This window comes from Panthera onca, chromosome D2, assembly GCF_046562875.1.
Source record: "Panthera onca isolate mPanOnc1 chromosome D2, mPanOnc1 haplotype 2, whole genome shotgun sequence".
In the NCBI taxonomy this organism is placed as follows: domain Eukaryota; kingdom Metazoa; phylum Chordata; class Mammalia; order Carnivora; family Felidae; genus Panthera; species Panthera onca.
In genome coordinates this window covers 19,688,664-19,713,777 of record NC_138349.1, presented here as the reverse complement: position 1 = coordinate 19,713,777, position 25,114 = coordinate 19,688,664, and the positions used below count along the sequence as shown (strand labels likewise).

The window sequence follows — 25,114 nt, the reverse complement described above, 5'->3', positions numbered from 1 at the left end:
TGTGGGTAGCTGTCGGTCATGCAGGGTTCCTTTGACATGTGGCTGGGGGAAGCTCATTGAGCACAGAGATTGGTATCTGGTCCCTCTCCGAATCTAGAATGTCTCTAAAACGTTGAGCAGAAAAGATACAACAGCTTCTACTTGGAGCTCGGAAATCAGAGATTCTTACGGGTAGACCTCCAGAAGAGTTAAGCCTGGGAGAGTGGGGAGCTGCTGTCCCTTTTGAAGTATCAGGTAGAAAAATCTCCTGGCCTCTCATAAGCCCCTCATTCCTACTGCCTAGTGCCCCGACTCTTCTAGTGGGCTGAACAACATTGTCCTGCACCAGGACAAGTCGGTTCGTTTCTGGCCATTCCTTTAGCTGATGGTTGATGCCCAGCCCGGGCACCTGTTAGCCCTGTGACTTCCTAAGTCCTGAGTTCTCAGGCATAAAGGGGGATTATAGTATAAATCACCTCTGGGTTGTTTCAGGTTTAAGGTAATTGCTGGTGAAAACACGTGGTTCACTGCGTAGCCCTGAACCTTGTTTCCTTCTGGAATGTTAAGCTCTTCCTCAGCCACGTCTTCTAGCAAAACAAGGCCAGTCTCCCGGGCCCAGTTGGCCAGTTCTTTGAATGGCCTGGAACCTTGTGTCGGGCCCTTCCCTCCTGTTGGCAGTGTTCCCAAGTCAGCGGGGAGGGGCTGGACAGTCTGGCCCTAGAGGGCAAAGTGAGTGGGGCCGCCTGTAATTAGCTAGAGCACATTGTAGATCTGAGGAAAGTTCCTGTCAAGCCTGTTGCTGCTCCCAAGCCCCACCCTCAGCCTATTGTGGCCATCCAGGAGCTGAGCTCAGGCCTCCACTTCCCAACCAGGAGGGGTGGAGAAGCATCCTTCCCTGCCATTGCTGGCTGTGCCCCAGCTGGCCAAAGCAGTGAATGGGCCTGGAGCTTGTCCTCTGCCCCAAGTTCGGGATCCAGGATGTCTGGTTATGTCCCTGGTGCCAGACCCAGCATGTCGCTCCACGAGGCATAGCTCTTGGGGCGGTGGGCAGGGGGGGGACTTGCACACTGTATTCTGTAAGATGGCCCTCCCTGGAGCTGTGCAGTGGAGATGTCCTGCCAGGAACTCTGTGAATTGCAGTCTTCCTGCCCTTGCCTGAGTGTTCCCATTTTCTCTCTGATATTCTTAAAGGCCCTAGAACCTGGTTCTGAGCCAGTCTACCAAGCCGGAGCCCTGATATTCAGACGCACTCTCTGTGCTTACTTCTCTTCCAAGGATCAATGCCAGACTGCCCCTGGTTCAACTCTGCCATGGCCTAGACGTTGAGGTTGCTTCTCATAGTCCCTGACTAGGCCAGGCTACTTGGGATACTGATCTTGCCCCCCCCCCCCCCCCCCCCCGCAACTTGGAACATCATTAGCAAGCAACTGTTGACTGTCCGCAGAGGCAGTAGGACATCTGGACTCACCCCCAACAGCCCTTCATTCTCCTTTCCCACTACAAAGGAGCCTATCCCAACCGGATTTCCAAGCAGGTCAGAACAGGAGGGACACAGGGACTGTCAAGTCCTGGTCCTTCTTTTCACAGGTAAGAAAATGCAGGGAGGAGAAGTGATTTGCCTAAGGGGACACAGCTTAGATCAAGGCGAGCATCCAGATGACCCAGGTGGTCCTTCTTTTCGCAGGTAAGAAAACGCAGAGAGGAGAAGTGATTTGCCTAAGGGGACACAGCTTAGATCAAGACGAGCATCCAGATGACCCAGGTGGTCCTGCTGAGGACACCCAGGGATCTAGGTTGTTTCAGTTAGATTCTTCACAAATTTTCCAGGCCCAGCCCTAGCTTGGACTTGGATTCTCGGGGAGAACTCAAGACAAATCACTGTGTTTTATGCTTTGGGTGTATCCAAATCACCTGGGGAACTTGTTAGAAATACAGATTCCTGGCCCATCTATGGAGACTCTGTCTCCTTCGGTCATAGGAGCACGTGGATGCTTGCATTTAAGCAAGGCTGTGGGTGGTTCAATGCAGGCGGAGTCCTCGGCTCACACTTTGAAAACACTTCCCTCGAAGTCAACCAGGGACTTCCCCAGCAGCGCCTGGAATAGAAGGGGCATTTGTTTTGCTGGGGGAAGGGCAGGCAAGATGTGAATGGAGATCATTCAAGGTAGAAGAGACACCAGCGCGAAAGAGGCTTGAAAGAGGATTCTCATGGCCACGGCAGACGGAGATGGTGGCAGCTGGTGGTGGAAGGGGTGGTCACCAGACTGGGTTTGGGGCACGTGTCAGGATTTTTTCAGTTGGATTTATACCGCCTGTGCTCAGGCAAAAGTCCGTTTTCCAATGGTCTCTTTGTCCTTATTAATGGCTGAGGATACTGGTTAGTAAGAAGACTCCCTGAGGGGCGCCTGGGTGGCTCAGTCGGGTGAGCGTCCGACTTCGGCCCAGGTCATGATCTCGCCGCTTGTGAGTTCAAGCCCCGCGTTGGGCTCCGTGCTGACAGCTGGGAGCCCGGAGCCTGCTTCAGATTCCGTGTCTCCCTCTCTCTCTCTGCCCCTCCCCTGCTCACACTCTGTCTCTCTCTGTCTCAAAAGTACATAAATATTGAAAAAAAAATTAGAAAAAAAGAAGACCCCCTGAGATCTGCTGATAGCTCTGCCCCTCTGGACAGAGAGCTGTGCACAGTCAGCAGGCCTTTTGGGGGACTGGAGTCCCACAGGACAGGGGCATCCGCCAGGGCCATGTCACTACCAGCGAGGTACCGTGAGGCTCACACACTCTTTCTCCCACCATGAGAGCCACCACTAACACCAACATTAGCCCCGGAGACTAGCGAGCAGGTCTACGTGCCACACTCAGTTGTGCTCTCTTGGCCCGGTCATTGTCATTCTCCCATTTCACGGATGGGGCAAATGAAGCTCAGGGACCCAAAGTGGTTTGTCCTGGGGCTCAGAGAGGCAGTAAACGACGAGTTGGGGCTCAAACCCAGGTCCGTGTGACTCTCAAACCATGCTTTTAATGACTCTTCTCCACTGGCTGTCTCAGGGCTGGAGTCTTCTGTTCCCACATCTCCCTAGAGCCTCTAGAGCAGGCCCACCAGGAACAGCGGGCACGGGATGATGGGAGAGCCCGATTTAGCTGTCCTCAGGTCTTATGACTGACACCTGGGTTGCTAAATGCCTGAAACTGATCTCAACACCTGCCCTCCTTAGAAAGTAACTAAAGGCAGGCCCCACTGGCCCCCCTGCAGAAAAACAGACCAGAAGGCCCCACGCACCGAAGGAGCAGTTTCTTCCTGTCCCCAGGCAGCGGAGCTTGCCAGGGGAGCTGGATCTAGGGGTGAGAGGGGAGCAGGGCCCAGGGGGTGGGGGGCTGCTCCAGTTCCTCCTGCTTCAGGGAGGGGAGGAGAGCACCGTGGTCTCTGTTTTCGGGTAATTTGGGGGTACAAGGGTGTGATCAAAAGGGGATTTCCCGTGGCCCCAGCATGCCAGCCTGCCTTTGCCCTTTCAACCTCTCTTTCCTGAGTGAAACTTCATTGTTTATTTACCCACCACCTCTTGCCAACAAGGAGCTGAGATGATATACAACCCAGGCCACGTGTGACCGGATTGAACCAACAGAAAAAAACATTTTTTTTTAATATTTGTTTTTGAGAGAGAGAGAGAGAGCATGAGCAGGGGAGGGGCAGAGAGAGGGAGACACAGAACCTGAAGCGGGCTCCAAGCTCCGCGCTGTCCACACAAAATCCGATGCGGGGCTTGAACTCAGGAACTGTGAGATCATGACCTGAGCCGAAGTCTGACTGAGCCACCCAGACGCCCCTACCAACAGAAAAATTTTAGGTGAGGGCTGAGAAAAGTTGAAGGCGGCAAGTACGTGAGTTGTAAGGGCTGATGGAGCCATGGTGAATACTCATGAGATTTGACTGGGAGCCTCCTGGGAGCCAAGGCAAAAGGAGGAAGCAGTGTCCAGTACTTGGCTTTCCTTGTTAGAAGAAGTGTTCCAGGTGATTTGGGGAAATTGTTCTACTCGACTCTGTATTCTAGAATTCTCTTACGGGACTGTATATGATGTGGGCAGAGACACTGAGAGCCTTGGAGAAGATCCTTAGGTAGCTGGCAGCCGTACACAGGAGAACAGACCAGTGGATGATTTCTAGTCTGCGTGAACGGGTTCCTCATGTCAGGGTGACACTTCCCAGTGTCAAAAGACCTTATCTTTGCACATGCCTGCCTAGCCCACCTGAGCCAGTTGTGCTGGCTCAAATTTGTGGGGTTTTTTTTTTTCAAACTGTTTTTCAAATTTCTCCTGGTACTTAGCTGATCTTCCAGGAGCCAAGTCCGTAGGACAAGGAGGAGGCTGCTGCTGTCATCCCTGTCACCTGCCACCCCAGCGTTCTGGGTGGGGATCCTGCTGGTCTGGGTTCTGGGAACACCTCGCAGACATTTACTCTTTGAGGTTCTCTGCTGGGTCTGACACCACCAGGAGGAAGCCCAGCCTGACTGGGAAGCGCCGACTCCTTCAGGCTGATCCTTGGGCCTCCGCAGACCTGTCTGATGAGGACCGACCCTGGGGAGGAGGGGTTCAGGGGGCACCTCCGGTTTGCAAGACAAGAAGGGAGAGAACTTTCCAGTTCAGAGGCAGGTCTCTGGGCTGAGAATCGGGACCCTTGGGTCCCTGTGTCAGAGCCGCAGTGAATTCACTCAGGCTTGGGCAAATGTCTACCTCCTGCCACCTCCATCTGCCCCTCTGCCCATTTGACCTGTGTCTTGTGCTTGCCTGAGGTTGTTGGAGCCAAAGCGAGACACGGAGGCCTGGGGGAAACGGCTCCCCGTCGGTCACAAGGGGCGGTGGTCTGTCTGTCCCAGTACTTCCCACAGTGCCAGTGCGACAGGCCCCGGGCCTGTCTGGAGATAGGGTGCTGTTCCCGTGCGCACCCCCATGCCCCCCGCCCGGCTGGGGCTGCATCTGTGGGTGCTTCCTCACTCGCCACCCCGGTCTCTGCGTTCTGCCCCTTGGGTGCCTCCGCCGGGCGCCTCACCTCCTAAGGCCTGCATCATCTCCGCCCACTTCCCGCCCCCACAGCCACCGTTCTGGTTCAGCCCTGCTCCCTGCCTCATCCTCCCCAAACAGGCCCTTCTCAGCTCCTTGTTTTTACACGTGGTCTTCCCCCTGGCTGGAACACCCTTCCCCCGCTTGGAAACTATGACTTTCTTTAACATGCTAGGTGAGTGTTACCTTCTTTAAGAAGCCTTCCTTGACTCTCTTTGACCTCCTTACAGATGTTACGGCTCCCCTGCTGTGTCCCAGGACACGGTCCCTCTTTCACAGGTTGTCCTTGGGATCAGTTTATGGGTGGGGTCTACACTAGCCGGTGAGTCTCCAAGGGCAGGGAATGTGTCCCACCCCCTCTGCGCCTGCCACAGAATAGGTATCAGTGACTGTTAGTTGAAGGACTAAGCAGCCCCCTTGCCCATCCTCGTCTCTGAGCCCCTGGTCTCTGTTCAGTTACCAGCTGGCTGTAGGAGCAAGATGTGTCCTTGGAGTGGTACCAGGGGGCACCTGCCCCCTGCCCTTGGCTTTGTCCATCCTGCCCTCCAGGGTTCCCACCCACCCGGGACTGGGAGGCAGCTCTGGCTGTTGGAGACACAAGCCTGGCTTAGATTGCCGAAGTTTGGCCTTTCAACAGTTGGATTCTTCTATAGCCACAGAGCTGGGCTTCCTACGCCAGCTTCATCCCTCCGTGTCCCCAGGGGTGTCCCCTCTCCAAACCTATCTCTCCTCACTGTGCGTCCCCACCTAGCCAGGCCCACCCAGTTCTCAGGGACCTTCCGCAGGCAGGGCCGGGAACAAAGCACAGTTTATGACAGTTGTGTCAACACTGGGGGGATGGCCTGGGTTCACCCTGCTCCTTGGAAACCACGCCTGCCTGCCTAGTGCCTGCACCTAATCAGTGCCTCCTGAAGACACAGGGGCTGCAGGGAACCTCCCTACCCCCTTCTCTCCTAGCATCTAGAAAACCCTACAGGCTTAGCCCAGTGAGTGGGGATTTCACAGCCCTGGAAGAGAGAGACCTTGGTCTAGATTGATCAGGCTAGCCAGATGATTAATAATTAAACCTGACCTGTTCCAGCCACACACACACACACACACACACACACACACACACACACACCCTGCAGCCAGGAGTCACCCGAGAACAGGGGCTGAGAAGGAAGCCGGGAAGCTCAGTGTGGGCGGCTCCCAACACCCTGAGGGTGAACATAGCCTTTTAAGAGTCTCAAGGCTCCTCCTTCCCACCTGCCAGAAGTCCTGAGTCCACTGCCCAACTAAAGCCTTCCCGACTTTTCCCACGGGCTCTGAGCAGGCCTCGGGCGATTCCTAGGGTGCAGCCAGCTTTGGTGGCTCTGCCCTGGGGTGGGATTTGCAGATCAGATTGGACTTGGCCTCCACCTGTGTTGACGCTAGATTTCCTCAGCTCCATTGTGAGTTCCTCCTGAGTGGCCTCTCCCCTTTCTTATTTATGTTCCCACTGCCCAGTGCTCTGCAAAGGGCCAGGCACACCCAGCAGGCCCAGCACCAGCTTTTCGTCTGACCTGGGCACAGGGGCAGCGTTCAGCTCAGAGAGAGGGGATCTAGTCAGCCAGATGCATTCCACCCTCACATCAGGGACCCCCTAAGTTCTCTGAATGTCCTTCCCCAGCCATGAGAACCCTGAGACTCCGGGTAGCTGCTGGACAACGTGGAAGCGGAGAACCCCAACACCAGAACTCAGCCAGGCAGCCAGATTCTCCACTCTGCAGATTCATCGTTTTGGCTTCTCCCTTACTTGTCCCAAGGCCCTAGGGAAGCATGATCTCCTCCCTAAAGGCCACCTTCCCAAGCCACATCTCCCCAGAGCTGAGAGGCAGCCCCATCCAGTGGCAGCCATTCTTTTAGCATATTGACCAGCCTGCTGTGGTTAGTTCTGTTTGGGTAGGTGGGGAGGGGAGGGGTCTCCAGTCTCTGTGGTGTCCTAGCCTCAGGCCAGCCAGCCTGGCCCCCCTCCCTGGGCCTCTCCCATCCCAGGAAAGCAGGCCATCACCCTGGCCCTGCCTTCTCCCCTCCTGGTGATACGGGAGAGAGGACAGAAAAGCCTTGGCTAATTGTTTAAGCACAGGTACATATGTGCGCATGTGTTTGCACCTGCGTGCATGGGTGCATGCGTGTGTACATGCATGTGAAGCTTCTGGAAAGCAATGGTCACAGATGCAGGTTCAAAATCTGAGCCTTCCCAGGATGCTCTATCATATTTACACTCCAATCCTGCCCCTTGCCGCTTGGTACACCCATCTCTGTCTAGACCTACACTGTGATCTGCCTGTTTTCTCACTCCTGGCCCAAGAGTTATTCCTCTGGGACTATTCAGAGCCTCTCTCCTTCCTTGCTGAAGAAAATTCTACCTGCCAAACATTTGCCCCTTCTTTTCTTATTAGAGCAGGGCTGGGGGAGAATCAGAGGAGTGTGGCTAGTGTGTGTGTTCTTTATAGATGGCCGAGATTGATTCCCAGAGAGAAGAAGGAAGGAGGGAGAGGGAAAGAGAATGCATTCTCTGTGGGGAAGACGTCAGGGAGGCTCTGTCTTACCCTGGTGGAGAGTAGAGATTCCAAGATGGAGAGACAAAGAGGCTTCTAGCCGGCTGTACAGTATTAGAGAGTTAGAGACCAAAAGAAATGGAAGCAGGGATTTAAGGGCATGTTACTACAGATTACATATTTGATCTCATTGTCCTTTGAGTGACCCAAATAACATATTTTGTTTAATCTAAGACAGGATCCGTTGTAAATTTCATCTTTATTTCTTGTTCAAAAAGAAGGAAAAAACACCTGCCAATTAAGTTCTAACAAAGTATTCTTAGCTAATTATTTGTTAGATGCAGCCTGACTTCAGGAATGTCAAAACGTGAAAAACTGCAAGTGTTTAAATATATGAATATGGTACTTTTACTTTAGAGTCTTCAAAATTCCACGACCTGCTGGGATTTATTCTGACTGCAGTCGCATATGTGCTTGTCCCCAGCTCCACCCCCACCCGTTCCAGGGAAGGACATTGATTCTCATCCTGGTAAGCTTCACTACATGCGCCTGGCACATCGTAGGGACACATTTACTCAATTAAATTTTATGGAGCAACCACATATTCTCAGGGGGGCTGCAGTCAGAGCCTCTCCAAATGTCTTCGTAAATATTTTCACTTAAATGGCAATCTGAAAGATGGCTAGACAGGGGTGCACACACACAGGCACGCACCGCAGTCTGGAAATCTGGATTGCCAGATGACCTGATTTCAGTCCTCCTGTGTGTGTGTGTGTGCGCGTGTGTGTGTGTTTATGAGGGCCTTGGTGTCAGTGTACCAATTATTCCCATTATCTCAGGCTCTTGGGGAAAGCCTAGATGGGGACTCCACACACAACACGCGTTTGTGCATGCTGCGAGGAGAAGGGGGAGGTTTTGCAGTGGTTTTAAGAAAGAAACGCTCTCAAGGCACCCGGGTGGCTCAGTCAGTTAAGGGTCCAACTCTTTTTTTTTTTTTTTTTTTTAATTTTTTTTTCCAACGTTTTTTATTTATTTTTGGGACAGAGAGAGACAGAGCATGAACGGGGGAGGGGCAGAGAGAGAGGGAAACACAGAATCGGAAACAGGCTCCAGGCTCCGAGCCATCAGCCCAGAGCCTGACGCGGGGCTCGAACTCACGGACCGCGAGATCGTGACCTGGCTGAAGTCGGACGCTTAACCGACTGCGCCACCCAGGCGCCCAAGGGTCCAACTCTTGATTTCAGCTCACGTCATGATCTCACGGTTCATGAGTTCAAGTCCTGCATCAGGCTTCATGCTGACAGTGTGGAGCCTGCTTGGGATTTTCTCTCTCTCTGTCTCTCAAAATAAACAAACAACAACAAAAAAATGCTCTCAAGTAATTGAGAGCATGGGGACAGATCAGATTGCCTACTGAGAAGAAGGGAGGTTTTATGACAGCATCCCCGAAGACTGCCATCATTTAAGGATGCGCAAAGAAATCTAAGAAAAAGCAGCCAGAGGGGCACCTGGGTGGCTCAGTCGGTTGAGCGTCGGACTTCGGCTCAGGTCATGATCTCACAGTCTGTGAGTTTGAGCCCCACATCCAGCTCTGTGCTGACAGCTCAGAGCCCGGAGTCTGCTTCAGATTCTGTGTCTCCCTCTCTCTCTGACCTTCCCCCATTCATGCTCTCTCTCTGTCTCAAAAATAAAGATTGAAAAAAAATTTTTTAAATAAAAAGCAGCCCAAGAATCTCCCAGGAGGAAAGCTGGGAGAATATGCCATTGAGCAGACTCAAGAAAGAGGGAAGAGGTGGCCATCGAAGGTGAATAGTTGAGCTGATTATCTATAATCCTGTTAGATAGATGATAGATAGATAGATAGATAGATAGATAGATAGATAGATTCAGTCATTCTGGGAATAAACATGTAGAAGATGCAGGGTGTTCAGTGGTAAATGTGGAGAAGGCTGGACAGGTAGAATTGCCTTTGAACCAATGCCATTTTAAAACTGCAATGACTTGTGTGCCATAATCTCTGTCGATTTATGTATGGATAGTGTAGACAGTTGTCCTCCATCCCCAGCTTCTGACACGTGGATCCCCTCTGCCTTGCTCCACCCCTTACCCCTGGGGGCCCACTAGGTTCCATTTCCTGAGTCAAGCCTGACCAAGATAGGAAACATAAACAGTCACACTCCACTGTTGTTGAAGGGGGCCACAGTAGAATACTGCCCCTGTAAACACACACACACACACACACACACACACACACACACACACACACACAGAGTTTGACCCAACCCAAGCTTAGCTTACATGGTCCTGCCTGCTGGGTTGAATTAATGTGCTTCCAAACTGTCTGCAGGTCCTGTCCTCAGGGGCTGGGCTCTTGCATGGGTGCCTTCTCCTCAGCTGTGATCCATTTTCCTGCCTGACCCTGGCCTCAGGCTCCCTCGGGAATAGGACTGTCCCGTAGCCCAGACATTTATTGTCAAACTTCTTTTACCCTGTTGAACTGTACAGGGTTGTTTTGCCTGTGTAGTATCCCTTCCCTCCTCTGCAGGTGAGGGAACCGCTCCTTGTGAGACCCCATTGGCTGTGATTTGGGTGGGCTGATCTGTCCCATCCTTCTCAGGGTAAAGGGATTTTTTTCCCAATTTAATACATTATTTACTTTGAGGGTAAAGGGATTTTTTGGGGTATAATCTCCCTGCGTGATCTATGAATCGGAATCCAGCAGCTCCTTTTCCTGCCATCTTTCCTACAAACCTTTACATATGGGAGTTAATATCTTCTCTGTGACTTTTGGCAGAACCGTCCAAAACAAACAAACAACAACAGCAACCGCAAAATAGGAAAACAAAATGAAACCAAAACCCACCATACTCCAATTCTGGGATTGCTATCTGTAAGTCTGTGGTTCTGTAGATCCCTGAGGGTCCTGAGATCATTTCAATGGATTCATAAGGTCAAAACTGTTTTTATAATAATATTGAGCTTTCATGTGCCTTTTTCTCCAAGTTGACATTTTCACCAAGAGTGCAAGCACAGTGTTAGACAAAATTACTGATATGTTGGCCTGAATCAATGTCGTGGCACCAAAGTGAACTTGTAGCCATTGTATCCTTCATTGCCACACATGTGCAGGGAAAACAAAGCCAGTTTCACTTAAGAAATCTCTTGATGAAGCAGTAAAAATGATTAACTTTATTAAGCCTTAACCCTTGCGTACACACGTTTCTAATATTGTGATGTGATGAAATGGAAAGTACCCATAAAGCTTGGGGGAGCCGTGAAGATACACCACTCAGACCTCCCGCTAGGGGAGCATCTGCTGTTCTCTGAATCTACCGCCATGTTCTTGCCACGGCCACGCTTCTCTCCGTCTGCTCCCAGCCAGTGATCATGCATCAACACAAGTTCATTCTTGACATGGGATTCCAACACCGGGTGACTTTGGCTTGAAGACCCTTCATTGGCCCGACTGAATCTTTGTTGAACTCTACACTGCAATCTGAGACGTTTCTTCTCTCCTTCCCCCGGGTTAGACCAGTATGGTGGGCCAAAGAGTCTCCTTGCTTCTCTACCTCTTGCTCTTTTTCCTTCACAGGTGATCTCCCCATCATGCCCATCTAATCTCTCCTTGGGATCTGTTCCTGAGAAGTCCTACATGTACATAAAGCTCTTCTACTGCATAACAAAATACTACGATTGTCTCATGAAAACCACCCATGTGATCGTTTGCGCCGTGAGTTGAGCCAGTGACTTTTTTCATAGAATACCATTTTGGCTGAAAAGAATGGCTGACTGGCAGACTGTGGTTATTCAGACTTGGTATGGGGCAGACGTTTCCTCAGAAATGAACGAAGTGGGCTTGCCATTTCAAGGAAAACAAATGACAGTTTTGTTGTCAACGATAAAATTTGAGCGCTGAAGCACAAACTGGAATTTTGAAAAGTCCTGTATCTTCACCATGAGCTCAATGGTTTCCCCATGCTCACAGGCTTTTCTGGTGAGATAGGGGGTGATACTAAATGATGGGATATTGTGTAATGAGATGGGTCAACATTGGAAGATTTGCAAAACTCAGTGAACCAATACTTTTCAAATAGCCCATCCGTGATGTTTTAAAAATCATTCACGGGTAGAAGTCTTATTAAAGTGAAGGACAGATCAATGGATTTTATTTTATTTTACTTTTTTTTAGATTTTTTTTATTTTTAAGTAATCTCTTCACCCTACATGGGGCTTGAACTCACAACCCCAGGATCAAGGGTCGTGTGCTCCACTGACCCAGCCAGCCAGGCACCCCAGATCAATGAATTTTAATGTAACAGACTATGAAAAGTTTATTGATATGGCTTCAGATTCCCCATTGCTATGACTACCCTTTATTAACTACTTCAAGGTCCTCCTAGACAGACTAAGAATCTAGACCTTCCCTTTGAGGTCCTTCTAGACAGACTAAGAATCAAATTGACATGAGACAAATTAACAGAAGAAAATCAAATGTAGTAGTATACGTACAAGGAATCCATACAAACATGGGAATTCCAAAGACAGGCAAATGAGGTATATATGTCATTCTGAACAAAAAAGAAGGAGGTAGGGGTCTGGATATCCAAAGGGAAAGAATACAATCCTTAGGAAGAATGAAAAAGAGTAAATGTTTGGTGAACAAATGTTTGCTGGGCCACTCAGAAACAATGGAAAAAAACAGAGGACTTTGACCAAACAGGGCTTGCCAGGTTCCTCTCTGGCCTATACCTAGTTCTGATCATAAAGCAGTGATCTACGGTGATAGCACTCTTCTTGGAAAGGGTCCTCTTTCTAAATTCTTTTTAGGCCATTGTTGGAGGTAAAGAACTTTTCCGGAATCTCCTGGGTTTTGATTGCTTTTTAACTCAAGAAAATCTTTATGCTAAAGTGGCCCATCCTGGGGCAGCCTGCCCTTGGCCCCCAGTACTACCATTGAATTTTGGTGTGGTATCCAAAAAGCATTACCACAATGATCTGAAAAAGTTATTAAAATATTCTTCCCTTCTCTACCCACATATCTTTGTGAGGCCAGATTTTATTCACATACTTCAACCAAAACAACATATTGCAACAAAATGAATTCAGAAGTATATAGGAAAATCCAGCTATCTTCTCTTAATCCTAAAATTAAAGAGATTTGCAAAAATGTAAAAACAATGACACTCTTCTTAGTAAATACTGTTTGTTCTGCAAAATATTATTTCCTCATAAGAATGTGTTCTTTAAATTCACATGTAATACATTTCTTATTGTTTTTTTAAATGAATTATGCATGTTTTAAAATTTTTCTCAGTTTTATTTGCTACTGTAGTTAAATATTTATAGCTAGAGTGCACATAATCAGGGACACTTAGACGGTTAAGTATCTGATTTTGGCTCAGGTCAAAACCCTGTTTTTCTCTCTCAAAAATAAATAAATGTTAAAAAAATTTTTGTTTAATGTTTATTTACTTTTTGAGGGGAGAGAGAGAGAGTGAATGTGAACAGGGAAGGGGCAGAGAGAGACACAGAGACAGAATCTGAAGCAGGCTCCAGGTTCTGAGCTGTCAGCACAGAGCCCGGCCCAGGGCTCGAGTTCACGGGCCATGAAATCATGACCTGAGCCAAAGTCGGACACTCAACCGACTGAGCCACCCAAGCTTCCCCAAAATAAATAAATATTTAAAAAAAATTTTTTTAGAGTGCACATAATCAGAAGTTCTTTGGGGTCCTACATTATTTGAAAGAGCTACTAGAGAATGACTGTTTATAAGGTTAGACAGACAGCTGTCCTTTTGTCATCATGTGGCAAGAAGCTGCCTGAAAAGGAAGGCAAGCAGAACTGAGAAACAGAGTCAGAGTCCAGATATATAAATATTTGGACCAAATTCCTGGGTGGCATGCCTGCAACACTGAAGAAGACATTCCAATTATGAAAGGCAATGACTTGTTTGCTTTGCGTTAGCTGCAATGAGTTGGAATTATGTCACATGCAACCAAGGATACTGACCAATAGCCCCATTTGTCCATTGGGCTGGCCCAAGGCTCCCTGTCCTTGACTCCTGCCTAAACTGGACGCCCCTGGACTCTGTACTTTTTGTTGTTTTTAATTGATAAATGTTTAATTTTTAAAAACCTGTCAACTAGTCTCCTGTAATTCAACTAATCTCATATGTAGGTATATACATTTTATTGTAATGTGGGATTCTTATAATGTGGATTGGGACCTCTAAAGCCCCAGAGACCCTTAAAATGTCCCTCCTCCCCATTACTTTCTTGATCTGTCACCACTGACTTTATAATGGGCCTATATACAATATCATCTGTAATGGGACCCTCCACCCTATATATCTTGCCACCTGCCATCATCCCAGTACAAACATTCACGTGCACATGAATCACCTTAGGGATCTTACAAAATGCAATAGGCCTGAGATTGTTCATTTTTAACAGGTTCCTGGGTGCTCCCCTCTGCTTCTGGTCCATGCCTAGAGTGCTGTGTGTCAGTAAACTCATTATTCTCAGGTTTGACGCTTTCAGTTTGTACCCTTCCTTGAGTCCCAAAGGCCCAGAACATGCAGTGAGTTGTGCTTTTATTAATCCAGGAGCTTTAATTGGGCAAGCTTTGAAACTGACAAGAGGCATGAGCCACTTGGCCAATGACAACCCGGTTAACAGCCTACCATCCCTATTTTTAAAGTCAAAGTAATTGTATGCACCCAACATAAAAAGTCAAATAGTGCTAAAAGGTTTATTTTAAAAAAGGACACTTCCGGGATGCCTGGGTGGCTCAGTCAGTTAAGCGTCTAACTTTGGCTCAGGTCATGATCTCACAGTTTGTGTGTTCGAGCCCTGAGCCCCGCAGCATCGGGCTCTGCACTGATAGCTCAGACCTTGGACCCTGCTTCGGGTTCCGAGTCTTCCTCTCTCTGTCCCTTCCCCTCTCTCTGTCTCTCTCTCTAAAATAAATAAACATCAAAAAAAATAAATAAAAAATAAAAAACGGCACTTTCTTGTGCCTCCCCACCTCCCACCGGCTCCCAACCACTCTCCGTTGTTTCAGCTGTTCCTTCAGATATTTCACTCCATGTTTCTAAATAATATGCATACATTCATTCTTGATAAGTGAATTTTAAACACTATTGACTTCCTTGGATGATTCGATAATTTTAGCTTGCTTACACTCTTCTGAACCTCCCTTCCTCCCATTCCAAATGGATATTTGTGTTTTTATTGTAGTTAAGTAGATATGAATCACTCGTGAGCCAAGTAGCAAACTGATCACATTCCCTTTCTTATATATATATTTTGTTAATCATTACCTCTTTCCGTTGTTGTTAGTTTCCTTCAAACTCATGGATAGGTCTTCTCATTCTATAACTAAGATTTTCCACAGGGTCAGATAATCTCTTGGTTCCTTGGGTTTTTTTGTTTTTTGCTTTTTGTGTTTTGCTTTTTTGCCTGGAGCTTCCCCCCAAGACTCTTTATCCTCTTCTGTCCCTTCATCCAGTTCAATTGGAACCACTTGCCCTCTGGACTTCCCTTACCTGTTGTCCCTGCCATCATCCTAGATGCCCTTTGGATCTCTCCTATCTTGTATCTCCTGTTTTCTGGAGCTCATACCTTTCTCTTTGTTTATTTGCTTTTGTTTTCAGCAGAACATACATTCAAATAGCTCCTAGAAAGCCTGAGAGGTAATAATTCTGGAATTTTGTGATTCTTGAAATACTTCTAACATTGGTTGGGAGTCTGGCCTAGTAGAAATTTCTGGGTTGAAAATCATTTTCTTTTTTTTTTTTTTAATTTTTTTTTAACATGTATTCATTTTTGAGAGTGAGAGAGACAGAGCACGAGTGGGGGAGGGGCAGAGAGAGAGGGAGACACAGAATCAGAAGCAGGCTCCAGGCTCCGAGCTGTCAGCTCAGAACCCAACGCAGGGCTCGAACTCATGGACTGCAAGATCATGACCTGAGCCGAAGTCGGACGCTCAACCGACTGAGCCAGCCAGGCACCCCGAAAATCATTTTCATATGGAATATCGAAAGCATGACTGCATTGTCTTCTCACTTCCAATGCTGCTTTTGCAAACTCCATGCTATTCTTATAACAGATCCTTTGTGTGTGATCTGATTTTTTTTTTTTTTTTTTTACCCTCCCTGGAAGCTTTTAGTGTCTTTCTATCCTCAGAGTTTTACATGTAACTGTGCTGTACCTTGGTGTGGGCCTTTAAAAAACTTTTTTTTTTTTTTTTTAGATTTATTCTACTGGTTTCTTTCTGCCTGGAGACCTATGAATGTTGTACTTTGACCTCTCCGCCACCTACCCTAAGGCTATCTCTGCAACTGGGTCAGTTTTCCTGTGAACCCTGTGCTGTCCATGCTGTGCCCTGTAGTTACAGAGATCAGGTCCATCAGTCAGAAAACTCCAGGGCACCTTGGATAAATAGTCTGTGTGAGTGGTCCTGCTAAAGCCATTCAGTGCACAACCTACACGCCTCTACCCGGTGATCCTGAGAGCCATGCTCCCCAAACTGTGTTCCATGGGATTCTGGTGCCGCAGGATGCTCCTCACAAAAAGGACGTAGTTAAACCAGCCTGTGAAGGCTGCCTTCTCTACATGCCTCGCTTGGAGATTCTCAGTGGAAATCTGCATGCTAACAGTTCTAAAGTCTTAGAATAAAGTAACATGATTGACTTCATTTAATCTCTTCTTTCCCCAACTACTTTACCATTTGAATCATGTTAATTCAAGAAAAGTTAGTAATATGTCACAGAATACTGAACTTTAGCAAATGTCATTGCTAAACTCCATGAGAGCAGAAACTGTCAGTTTTATTTTCTGCAGTGGGCCCGGGGCCTAATACAGTGCCCGGGACATAACAGGCCCCTGAAAATGATCTGTTGAGTAAACTAACGAGTCAGTGAATGATCGATGCTTTCACAAGTCCCTGATCTCCTTCGTTCTCTCTATATTTACAAGAAGTGAGGTCCCCTTAGTGCATTTTGCCATTTTGCTAGCATTGAATTCTGTGCTGTGGTCAGTTGTCTCTTCCAAATGATAGGTTTTTCAGGATGCAGTGAGATTTTAGATATTGAAATTTGTTCCCTCTGTGCACAGGGCTGGACTAGCACAACTGTTTCCCATTAACACAGGCGCTCTGAGGCCTCCCTCCGCTCCGTGGTTTGGGCTGGAGAAGAAACACAGGCAAGCCCTTCCCAGCGGTTTTCATGTGGTTGGCAAAGAGCTAACGCCACAGCCTTGGGAAAGGAAGGGCTTACAGCTCTTCTGACTCTACTCTCTGATCCTAGGCGTTTGGGCAATAACGAAGCTCCTGATCCCCTTCTCGGGAGCTGTCAGGCTCAGCCTACATGTCCTCCTTTGGAAAAGAAAGGGCACCAAGAAAGGGAGTGAAAATGTCTGGGAAATGTCAAGATTTTGAAAGTGTAGGATTTAGGGAGCTGAGGTGAGAGAGTGAGGATATCCTAATTTCTTTAAAAAAAAGGTTTTTTTAATGTCTATTTATTGTTGAGAGAGAAAGAGAGAGAGACAGAATGTGAGTGGGGAGGGGCAGAGAGAGGGAGAGACAGAGACAGAATCTGAAGCAGGCTCCAGGCTCCGAGTTGTCAGCACAGAGCCCAATGTGGGGTTCGAGCTCACAAACCACGAGATCATGATCCAGGTGCCCCAAGAGTATCCTACTTTCTATTATCTTCAAGTGCAGGAATTAGCAAACTACATCCTGAAACCAAACCCAGCCCACTCCCTGTTTTTATACTGTCCATGGGCTAAGCTTCATTGGAAAAAAAAAATTAAAAGAATAATATTTTATGAAAATTATATGAAATTCAACTTTCATTTTCAAAGAATATATACATATCTCATTACCTATCAGCATTAACAGATGAATGTTTGCAATAGATTTTGATGATAGAAGACATTGACTTTGGAAAAAGATTTTTTTTACGCTTTTTTATTTAAACAATCTCTGTACCAAACGTGGGGCTCAAACTCACGACCCCAAGATCAAGAGCCACACGCTCTACCAACTGAGCCATCCAGGTGCCCCAGAAAACACTGACTTTGAAACCCAATTAGGTGAAATGTTATTCCTCAAAAACAAAATTTATTCTTCTCATTAGGAGACCTGTATTATAAAAAAATATATACTCTATTATGATTATTGTGTTTAAATGTTATTACTAAAAATCTCATTAGAAATGTGTTATCTTTGGCTTTTTAAGTACCTATACAATAGCCTCAATTTTGCCTCTTGTCTGCAAAGCCTAAACTATTTACTGTCTGACCCTTTACAGAAAAAGTTTGCTGATCTTGCTCAAGTGGATTATCTACTGCGTTGGAATGACTTAAGCTGCCATATGTGGCTGGGGAGAAGGGAGTTTAAATAGATTCATCTAGTAGTCATTCAGTCAACAAGTTCTAATGTGAGCCTCCTATGTGCTGGGCCCTGAATGTACGATTGGTGGACAAAGCTGCCATGGTCCCTGCCCTCAGGGAGCTTATAGTCCAGACTCAGAGCACTGGAAATTCACCAGCCTGCGTGTGCATGTCTGTAAGGATATGCTAAGTCAGTGACCCCTGACAGCTTTAACGTCTCAACTTGTCAGTAGGTCACCTTGGCCAGGGCACAGCTGCCCAGAAGTGCTCTGTTGAGAAGTTCTGGAAGGGTGTATAAGGAAGGCAGGATCAGGTGAACACCACGAGACTAGTGAGGGAGAAGCCAAGTCCGGGAAAGTCAACCAGGATAGGGTTGCCCTGTCATATTGGTTCAGGCAAGAGGCCAGAGAGCCAAAAGCAGAGATGGCTTCAGAGCTACTCATAGACTTAATCCTGCCTGCCTAGGTCCCAAAGAGCCTGAAGAACCCTGCAAGCTATTCTTGCAGAGAAGCCTGGCAAAGAACATGGAAAGAACATGGGCTTTGGGGCCACGTGAACCTCATCTGGAGTCCTGGTTCTGCCACTCAGTAGCAACTCTGTCATCTGAACTTGGCAAGTCACAACTTCTATGTACCAAAGTAACCTTACATGTAAAGTGAACGTAGTAATTGATCTATTTAAAAATATGTAAAGAGGAAAGTAAAAGTCCTCATCTTCACCAGTCAAATCCCCCTCCTCAGACATGCATTATTAATATTTTGGTTCAAATACTTCCAGACTTTTCCCTAGGTTTATACTGCACAGATATATATGTATACACATGCATCTATTTACAAACCAAATATTACTGTACATACTGGTCTGTAACTTGATCTATTTCTGTTCAACAATCAATCATAGGGGTGCCTGGGTGGCTCAGTCGGTTAAGCAATTGATTCTTGATCCCAGCTCAGGTCATGATCTCATGGTTTGTGGGACTGAGCCCTGTGAGGGGCCCTGAGCTGACAGAGCAGAGCCTGCTTGGGATTCTCCCTCTCCCTCTCTCTACCCCTCCCCAGCTTGCACATGCACACGTGTGGGCTCTCTCTCAAAATAAATAAACCTAAAACATCTATTATATACATCACTTTAGGTCCATACATATAAAATATGACTCTTTATACCAACTCCATAGTGCTCCTTCATATAGCTAGGTGGCAATTAACACAACCTACTGATGGAAATTTGGTCAGTTCTGATGTTTTTCTGTCATCAAACGTGCTGCAACTGATGGGGATACTTATGAATCTATGTTATTGCTTCTGTAGGAGAGAGTCTTGAAAGTAGAATTGCTGGGTCAAAAAGTACACGTGTGGAAAGTACACACATTAGATTCTAACAAATCACCTACTTCCCAGAGGTGTGCCCTTTGCACTTGGACTTGCAGTCGATAATATCACGTGCTTACACATATCCTTATAAGCACCGGGTTCCATTAATTTTTTAGTCTTTGTATTTCCTTGACAACAGTAAAGTTGAACATCTTCTTATGTTTATTGGCCATCTGCCTTTCTTCTGTGAATTCTTTGTTTATATTCCTTGCCTATTTTTCTATTTGGATGTTTGAGCTGTTCTTCCCGGTAGGCATTTTTTTGTACATTAAGTGTCTGTTGGCAGAAAGAAAGGACATTGTGTTTTGCAGCTCAGTTAAATGTCTTGAATATCTTACCCAGGTCTACTATTTGGCTTTAAACTTTATGCTGTTTTTCATCATGTAGGAGTTTTAAATGTTTCAGTATTCAAACGTGTATTTTTTTTTTTTTTTCTGGTTTCTGGGTTTCCTGTCTTGCTTAAGAAGTCATCCTACCCTGATGTTACATAATTGGTCTCCTTTGTTATCTTATCATCTTTTTAAGGCTTCATTTATTTATATTCATATTGTTAATATTTTAGGAATTTCTATTTGGAGTAGATGAGGAATGTATGTTGATGATGTGTCTCTGAGGTTTTTCTTCTCTCATCACTTTGAATGCATTCAGGGACCCATAATTTTTTTGAGCCAAAAAGGCCTGTGTGCTGTGTGTTCCTATAAATGTACTCATTCCGAAGAACAGTTCCACAACTTGTTAATACAAATGTTAATACTGGTTATTTCTGTGTGATGGGATTAAAGATGCTTTTAATTGTTCTGTCTTGTCATATGTATTTTCTTGTTTTTTTTTTTTTTTACAATTTTTTTTTTTTGGTAAGTAGGCTCCACACCCAATGTGGGGCTTGAACTTAAGACCCTGAGATGGAGAGTCACATGCTTTACCAACCGAGCCAGCCAGGCGCCCCTCATTTCCTCTATACCTAGCATAGAGCCCGATCAGAGGTAAAAGTGTGGGGCTTAATTGGTTAAATTTCTCCACCGGCCCCCAGTATTCATGTGGACCTAAAGACAACAGCTTGGCTCATTGAAAAGGACATTTTCCCTAGTCAGAAATTTTATTCCCTGCCCCCCCCCCCTTTCTCCCACAGCGGGTATGCCACACATGTTGAGAACGTGAATAAAGGCAAAACAAATTTGCATTCCAGGCTAACTCACCAATAAACATGTTTGTTAGTACCGTTGCTAAATAGTCAGTGTTCGAGAATGATTTGAGACCAAGGGGTTTACTCCCCACTATCCCAATTGTTAATTTGGATAGGGTTTCATACCTTTTCGGGAGCTTCTCCGTTCCTATTATTTGATTTGATCCTGGGCTCCAAACACTGGTATGCAGAGAACAGGTATGACTGTGCCCTCCAGAGCACTCCCGGATTATATACGTCTTTCCCAATGTCTGAACGTTCAGAATACCAAAGAGTTTTCCTTTTAAGCACCGATACTTTATTAACTTAAAACGTTTGGAAGGAGATTTTCCTAAAATAATCGTCTATAGAGCCCTGCTTTGCTAAGTCCTTGAAAGTAGCCTTTATCACACTCGGCTGCTAGGCACGATGGCCCTTAGAGCTACTGACACATGTAAATGTGTTTGCCATAGTACTAAATGGCTTGTGTGGTTTTTAAAGATCTAGTTTCTGCCCTATGGTATTTCTTTTCCCTTCCTTGCTCTCTTGGTTGCCTTCAGTGTTTTTGTCAGTCATCAGTATGTCTATCTCTAACAGACCAACCCCTGCTAATCAATTGTTTGTCATCTGTGGTATGCCAGGAAGCCAGAAAACCAAGCCATATTCTCATTATACGTAAACTAAAGAAACCCAGGCTCCAGGAGAAGATCTTCGAGGGCTTTTCTCCACGTAAAGAACATGAGATAGACTGACAGTTAGAGTAATTTCTTTTGATTACCCAGAACTGTTTGGGGATTTTTCTTCCTGGTTGGCACATTGCTAAAAGCATTGGTTGTACTTTACAGATTAGGAAACGGATGCCAATGAGACAAGGTGACTCAGTCAAGGTCACATGGTAGCTGAGTGGCAGAAAAAGTCCTAAAACCTGAGGGAGCTTCCTCACCTCCATGGCCCTGTCAGGTTCAGACTTGTACTTTTTTTTTTTTTTTTTATAAAGCAAAAAAAATTTTTTAAGTTTGTTTTCAGAGAGTAGAGAGAGAGAGACAGAGCACATGAGTGGGGGAAGGGCAAAGAGAGCAAGGGAGAGAGAGAATCCCAAGCAGGCTCTGCACTGCTTGTGCAGAGCCCAGTGTGGGGCTTGAACCCACAAACCGTGAGATCATGACCTGAGCCGAGGTCAAGGGCCAGCCACATAATCAACTGAGCCACCCAGGCGTCCCTTGTACATGCTTTCTTTGATGAGCCAAGTGGCAGGAGCCTGGTTGGGGCAGACCTCACCATTGCCTCTTCTGTGTTTCTTGCCAGAAGTGTGGGCCCACTGCAGACCTCTGTTTCTCTGGGAGATTTAACCAAACCCACTACCCACCTGGACCCCTTTTGCTAATATGGAGCCTGGTAAATTGCTGTGTTTACATCCAGAGGGCTAGTTTATTGCTGCTCGGCACTGGAGAGGATTGTTCAATCTTATCTTCTCTGGATAGTGATGTACTGAGGGCTGCTCAGTTCTGACCTAGATTGCAAATTAGCCGCAAAACACCTAGTCCTGAGTACACATGCACACACGCACACCCATACACACACTTCTCAGGGAAATTAAGCCAACTGCAACTCACTGACACATCCTTTCCTCAACAGGCCGACTCCTTCCCAGAAGGCTGTGAGCTGGGCCAAGGCAAACTGGCAGAGCAGCAAGGTCCCGGGGCGCTGTGTTTATTGAGCCAGGACCATTTCCCGGAGCTGGATGCTTGCCTCCTGTCCCATATGCCTCAATCTCCTATCTTTCGTGCAAGGAGAAGGCTGGCTGAGAGGACCCAGAGGAGAGAGAGAGTGGGCATCGGGCTGCGGTACAAAGAATAAAGGTCAGCTTTCAAACCACTACATGTTTCAAACCCTGAGTTCAGAGAACAAAGACCCTGTAAAATGGTGGAACTGGAGTCTTTCTCTGTTAGAAATTCCACAGTGGTTGCTTTGGTTGGTGGAGGTCTAATGAACTGCTCCAGCCCCCATGGCTCTGAATCTGCCCACTGCCCTCGTCAGAAGCCTTTGATGGCGCCCAACAGTCTGGCCCCATAATGTCCAAACTATCATTCAAGACCTTTTATGGATTGGCCACGGTTTTACCGCCCTCTCAGCCCAGAATCACCCTCTTTCTGCTCTCAGCCTTTGCAGTCTTATCTGTACCCCTCCTAATACACTTATCACTTCCCACTGCACACTATACTTATTTTTATGGGTCTTATCATCCCTACTGGTCTAGTCTATGAGCTCCTTAAGGGCAGGGTCTATGCTTATCTTTGTACCCGGAGTCCTTAAAACAGTACAGGATGTCATGGGGTGTTCAATAAAATTTGTTGAATTAAACCAGGAACTCTCCTACAGGGCTGAGTTCACTCTGAGAGAAACAGGACATCCAGTGTCTCATCCACTGTCCCATGAGCAGGAAGGACACCTCCAACCCAGCTTGCATAGAGAGCATTTGAGATAGAAACCTCAAGGGCTTGTGGCCCAGCCCTTGCATTTCAGAGATAGGGAGACTCAGACCCAAGCACTGGGTTAAGAACAGTGGATGTTTTCATTTCATTTACAGCTGAGATAGCTGAAGGATCTCCCAGCGGAAGCTACTTTCCTAAAGCCAGACAGGTAGAAGGTGGTAGAGCTGGGATTTAAACCTGGGAATGCCTGACTCCACACCCATTTTCTGTTGTGAAGGCCCCTCTCCCCCCAGCCCCTGAAAATTCGGTTTTCCTGCTGTTTCCCAGAAAAGGGCTCTGGCTAGCCAAGGCCAGGGAGGGTTCAGACACTGAGGCAGGCAGCATTTGGCTCCAGTCCAGCCTGAGCTCCGTGGCTGGAGAAGCTATTTATGAATTCTGCCCGTCCCAGGTCTGGCAGCGCAGCTACCTCAGCTGGGTCTTTTCACAGAAGACCCGTCAGGCAGGTAGCAGAACATCACACAGAGCCTTTGTCTACAGGACACAGTGTTTTCCTCTGAGAAGTTTGTGTTGGCCCCGCTGGTGGGGGCAAGGGAAGTAGAGGCCTCCAGCCTTCTGCCCGCAGGGCACTGCTCCAAGGGGGCAAAGCTTGTGGCTCCCGAAAGTGAAAAGGTCAGAGGGAAGGAAAGGGAACTTGAGAGGAACCCAAGTAGAAACTCAGGAGAGGAACAGTCCGGGTGGTACTCAGGACAGTGGATTAGGAACTGCACAAGAGTAAATTGGGTTTTACATTGCCAGGCCGCAGAGGGCAGGGGAAACAGTTCAGGCTAATAGGTCACTGGGGGCCAAATCCTGCCCCTTGCTGCTTGTGAGGTCTCAGGCAATTTTTTGATCTTTCCGAGCCTCAATTTCCTTATCTGTTGTGTGAGGGAATTATAAAAATATCTTGCTGGGTGTGGTGAGGACCAGACACCTGGGAGGGTGCCAGGCACAGTAGTCACTCAACAAATGGTGGGGTCTTTATGAAATTTTGTAAACATTCCCTCAGTTTCCAGATTTAGGAGCTAATAAAGGACGGGGCTGCAGAGAACACCCGGGTAACGGTGTCAGATGACTGTTGACTGAGAAAAGGAAACGAAATCACCATGAATAGACCCACATTTAGAGGAACTCTGTCCCAGAAACAGTTGGGGGGAAGACGATCTGCTTCTAATCAGGGAGCAGCCAAAGGAAGAACTGTGGAATTTAGAGTTGTTGACCCATAAATGTTTTAAAGTCAGCATGTGTATGTGTGCGTGGGGTGTATGTGTATGTGTGATATTTGTATGTATTGTGTGGTCTGTACATGTGTGTGGTACACTGTGTGCAGTGTGTGTGTGTGTGTGTGTGATATGTGTATATGTGTGTGATGTATATATATGTTGTATGGTGTGTGTGTGTGTGGTAAGAGGATGTGTTGTATGATAACGTGGATGTGCTGTGTGGTGTGTGTGTGGGGGGGTGTATGTGTGTGGTTTATTGTGGGCGGTGTGTGTATCATCTCTCACAGTAAGATTTCGTCTTCTTCCTGGAGGCCTTGTAGTTCACCTTCACGAATGCTGAATAGCAAAGGAAGGAAAGAAACTTATTACATAAACGCTTGGTTCCTTAGCCTACGCTTTTTGTTTAACTTTCCCAAAGGCTCCCAGGCCAGGAACGTGAGGCTCAGAAGGGCCACTTGTCTAAGCTCAAACCATCTGGTTTGTGGCAGAGGCCAACCCTGGAGCCCATCTGCCTGAGAATAATGGTAGGTTCTGTTGACCTGACTCCTGAAAGAAGCACCCCTCAAATGCAAATGGAGCCAGGGTTTTGTTCTTGGGTCTGATCTTCAGGCAGCTTTCTTGTGGCATGTCACCTAAATACCTGAGCTCTGCTCTGGCTCCAAGGCCCGCCACTTCCTGCGCCGCACTTCACCACCTTGGGTTTATTTTTGTCAGCTCTTCCTCTGAGCCGATCCTCACCCCGGTGAAGCAGGCTCAGTGAGAACAGAAACAGTTTGGGGTGCTGGGTCTGGCCCCTGGGCTGGGGCAGAAACAGCAATCCTGCCTCAGCCCGTCAGGCCAGAGTGTTCCTGAGACAGCTGGAGTGTTATTCTGCACGTTCTGCCTGGAATCCAGCGTGGCTGGGTCCCCGGAGAGTTCCAGCTTCCTGCCATTCCCGGAGGCCCCT

At 47.2% G+C, this 25,114-nt stretch overlaps 1 long non-coding RNA gene across 1 annotated transcript; it reads left to right on the top strand.

Moving 5' to 3' along the window:
- The first annotated feature begins 3,667 nt into the window (after window positions 1-3,667).
- LOC132684907 (uncharacterized) lies at window positions 3,668-13,621 on the top strand. Its single transcript, XR_009612863.3, has 3 exons — window positions 3,668-3,818; window positions 7,968-8,079; window positions 11,143-13,621. It is a non-coding gene; the product is annotated as an uncharacterized LOC132684907 (long non-coding RNA).
- The last annotated feature ends 11,493 nt before the right edge of the window (window positions 13,622-25,114 follow it).